Source organism: Marmota marmota, unplaced genomic scaffold (assembly GCF_001458135.2).
Source record: "Marmota marmota marmota unplaced genomic scaffold, marMar, whole genome shotgun sequence".
Lineage (NCBI taxonomy): Eukaryota > Metazoa > Chordata > Mammalia > Rodentia > Sciuridae > Marmota > Marmota marmota.
Window position 1 is genome coordinate 5,053,735 of NW_026000136.1, and position 4,581 is coordinate 5,058,315.

At 37.7% G+C, this 4,581-nt stretch overlaps 1 pseudogene across 1 annotated transcript; it reads right to left on the reverse strand.

Annotated features, from left to right (window-relative positions):
- Positions 1–2,276: 2,276 nt before the first annotated feature.
- LOC107155991 lies at positions 2,277–3,396 on the reverse strand (annotated as a pseudogene). The gene is made up of 2 exons (XR_001505285.2): positions 2,709–3,396; positions 2,277–2,664 (listed from the first exon to the last, which is right to left on the reverse strand). The product of XR_001505285.2 is annotated as an enolase-phosphatase E1-like (transcript).
- Between the last annotated feature and the right edge of the window lie 1,185 nt (positions 3,397–4,581).

A 4,581-nucleotide genomic window follows, 5' to 3' on the forward strand; every position in this document is an offset into this window, starting at 1 on the left:
ATTGCTGAGTAATATTCCATTGTGTATATATACCACATTTTTTTATTCACTCTTGATGGACCTTTATTGATTTGTTTGTATAAATGTGGTGCTAAGAATTGAACCCAGTGCCTCACACACGCTAGGCAAGCACTCTACCACTGAGCCAATCTGAGGTAATAGCTTTTATGAGGTCCATATTTCTCTTACAAAGATATCCAACTGGGGCTGGGGTAGTGGTTCAGTGGTAGAGCGCTCGCCTATCGCATTTGATTCTCAGCACCACATTAAGGAAATAAATTAAATAAAGGTATTGTGTCCATTTACAACTAAGAAATTATAAAAAAAGATCCAACTATATGCAAAATATCATGCACGTGTACATGTTATGATTTTTCATTCACAAAATACCAGCAGGGTCCCCAAACAATTATGCATATGTTTTCTTCTGTTTAGTAATGTATGCTGGAAATCATTTTACATGACTGTATTTTTAGTCTTTCAACAAACCCTTAGCATTTATTATCTACCCCAAACCATTTCATGGCAGTAAAGAAATCTTAATTCATTCAATATAATAACCCTGTTGCATAGGTACTATTATCACCACGAAGGCACAAAGACATTGGCTAATTGCCCACGATCACATAGCCACTAAGTAGGAACAGGACTTAGACTGAGATAATGTGGATCCCAAGCCCATGTTTTTTTTTCTTGTTTTGTTTTTTTTTAGGTGTAGCTGGACACAACACAATGCCTTTATTTTTATGTGGTGCTGAGGATCGAACCCGGGTCCCGCTCATGCTAGGCGAGAGCTCTACCACTGAGCCACAATCCCAGCCCCTCAAGCCTATGTTTTAAACCATTATGTTGTGCAGCCTGCGGACTATGCTACTCTGCCTTTTTACTATGGAGAAAACCTCCTTTCTTAAAACCAGGATTGCATCATATGTCTGTTTATGCAGATGCCATAATTATTTAACAAGTCCCCTAGTAAGGGCTTTTAAATTGTTTATGATCTTCACCTGTTATATCAACACTGTAATAAAAACCCTTGCCCATAGATTATCTGGCATATGTAGAATTATTAGGTCAAGGGTGTATGCATTGGAAATTGTTATTTTGTTAGTTATTAGCATGTAGCTCTTCTAGTTATTGTACCAATTGATTATTCCACAAGGAACACATGAAAGTATTTATTTCTCCACCTTCACCAATATATTGCTATCTAATTGCTCATTGATAATCAAGTAGAAAAGTGATATCCATTTTTTAATCAATAACTTATTTTTATATTTTTATTTTTATTTATTTATATGTGGTGCTGAGGATTGAACCTGGGCCTCACATATGTTAGGCAAGTGCTCTACCACTGAGCTACAACTCTAATGACTAAAGTTGAACTTTCTTTCATTTGTATATGCCTATTTGCATATTTTGCACCATTTATTCATATTCTCTGCTCACTTTTCCTATTTATTTTGGGGTCTTATTGATAAGTCACTTAATTGGCACATTAAGTAAATTCAACCTAATCTGTAATAGGCATTATAAATCTTTTTTTCTAATTGTATTTTGGTGTTGTTTATGGATTTTTTTCCATGTTGTTTTTTTTTAAACTGAAAGAAGAGAATGCTTTTATTAATCACAACATAAAACTGCCTTGGAATCCTAAGAATTGAACCAGGATAAATAATGCTGCTATAAAATTTACATTTCTCACATTTAAGAGGAAAATATTACATATTAGGGCTCTTCTGGGTGTTATGAACTAATTTCAGCAAAACTTTATTTTAAAAAATAGAAAGTAGCAATTAATATATATTCTTAAACTGTGTGAAGATAAAATTAGAAAGGCAACTGGTAACAACCAGCAGAATTATAATCATTTTGTTGGACATTAAGAACCACATTTCGTTTTTAGCTGTTATATCTGCATACGTTTTTCATTGATAAGGCAAGTGCCGGCTATGGGTGCCACATGATTAGTAAGTTTCTTCTTCAGTAACAATATACTTTACTGATCAAGACTCAGGTGAATTTTCTTTCCTTATTTTGCTCTTTTGGAGCAGAAACAAATATCTTTATCTTTTATACCAAGGGAGGCAAATATGAAATACAGCTCTTGTAACTCTTCTAACTCACCATTAAACAAGGGCAATGAATTGTTAAGAATGTCTCTGAAGTATTTCCAGTATTTAAAATAATAGGACTCTGAATAATTTTCAAAACTAAGTTCCCATTTTGGTATAGGATTTGATAGTCATAACACATTTGATCCGTATTCTTCTATCAACTACACTTTGTCCTCATTGTGGGTTAGTGTTAGGGTCTCAAACTATTTCTACATATAGAGCATCTTTAAATAAGTCTCTTCACTGAACTTAAGACTTTTTTCCCCTCACTTATGTGCCCATGAAAATTCATGAGCATACACATACATATACTTGCATACATATGTACGTATAGAAGTAAGTTACTTTGCCATTAGAATAAAACTAGACATTAGGGGGACAACTCTGAGAAACAGTTTGGTCTTCTATGGAAGTCTTCCTCCATGCTGAGGTAGAGTTCGCTGAAGGATGTGATGAGGCTGTAGGAAGTTTTCTCATTATCTGTCAATCCTGCATTGCCAGGTCTAGCCACCACAGCTACATGCACACCTGCTTCCTCAGCAGCACTGGCCTCTAGAGGAACATCTGTTAGAAACAAGACGTTGTTGCACTGGCCTCTAGAGGAACATCTGTTAGAAACAAGACGTTGTTGGTTGAGCATCCAATGCTGTTTGCAATCTCTCTGTAACTCTCACTCTCCACTGTGTCCAATTTTGGTATCAAAGTGACCATCAAAAAGCTCAAGAATATTTCCCTCTGTAGAATGCCCAAATAATAGTTTCTGAGCCTTTACACTTCCAGAAGAATAGATATACACCTTCCTTCCATCTTCTCTCCACTTCCTGATGGCTGGAACTGCATCTTCAAAGAACTCTGCTTTCATGTGTCCAGCTGTGAATGCTGCCCTCCACACGTGGCCCTGCAGTTGTCTGAGTGCTGTGGTTTCTCGGTCCAGAGACATCTGCCAGCACACATTATCTACGATGGCCTGGATTACCTGTTGCAGTTCATCGACCCCATTTCCAGATGCTGCAGGGATTGGAAGAGCCCCATCCAGGTGGGCATCTTCTTCAGCCTCAAAAGATTGACATCATGCAGACACTCCTCTTCTTCCCCATGTGTCTGCAGATACTCTTTAACATTTTCTTTGATGTAAGGAAATAAAATGTCCTTCACGAAATCAATCGGGGTTGTGGTACCTTCGATATCTAACAAGATCACAGTGACTTCAGTGGGCACCAAAAACACGACCATTTCCCTCCCAGATGTTACCATGGAACTCGGAATGCTGGTAGGGAGGGTGGAGGGCTTCCGATAGCCCCACAGCAATCTCGGAGGTGGCCACAGTGTGGGGCCTGAAGCACGCAGGAAAGGATACCTCCGTGGACTAGTTGACAGGACCGGTGTCCAGGGGCCAGAACTCTACGAGGCAGAGAAGCAGGCCCAGACCTGCCATGTTGGTTTTTAAAATCTCAGTGTAGTCAGAGTTATCCACATTTCCTTTTATGTCTTCTAGGTTCTGTGTCATTTTTTTTTGTATTTTTATTTTATTTTATTTTTGCATTAAGAAGAGTCTTGTTTTTTTATTGATTTTTTAAAAAATAAATGACAGCAGAATGTATTACAATTCTTATTACAAGTATACAGCACAATTTTTTCATATCTCTGGTTGTATATAAAGTATGTTGACATCAATTCGTGTCTTCATACATGTATTTTGGATAATGATGTCCATCACATTCCACCATCCTTGCTAACCCCCCGCGCCCTCCCACCCCTCTGCCTTATCTAGAATTCATCTATTCCTCCCATGCTCCCAATCCCTACCCCACTATGAGTCAGCCTCCTTATATCAGAGAAAACATATAGCATTTGTTTTTTGGGATTGGCTAATTTCACTTAGCATTATCTTCTCCAATGCCATCCATTTACCTGCAAATGCCATGATTTTGTTCTTTTTTAATGCTGAGTAAAATTCCATTGTGTATATATGCCACATTTTTTTTTATCCATTCACCCACTGAAGGGCATCTAGGTTGGCTCCACAGTTTAGCTATTGTGAATTGTGCTGCTATAAACATTGATGTGGCTGTGTCCCTGAAGTATGTTGTTTTTAAGTCTTTTGGGTATAGACCGACGAGAGGGTGAGCTGGGTCAAATGGTGGCTCCATTGTCAGATTTCCAAGGAATCTCCATACTGTTTTCTATATTGGATGCACCAATTTGCAGTCCCACCAGTAATGTATGAGTGTACATTTTTCCCCACATCCTCGCCAACACTTATTGTTGTTTGTCTTCATAATAGCTGCCATTCTGACTGGAGTGAGATGATGTCTTAGAGTAGTTTTGATTTGCATTTCTCTAATTGCTAGAGATGATGAACATTTTTTCATATATTTGTTGATTGAGTATATCTCCTCTTCTGAGAAATGTCTGTTCAGGTCCTTGGCCCATTGGTTGATTGGGTTATTTGTTTTTTTTTTTGTTG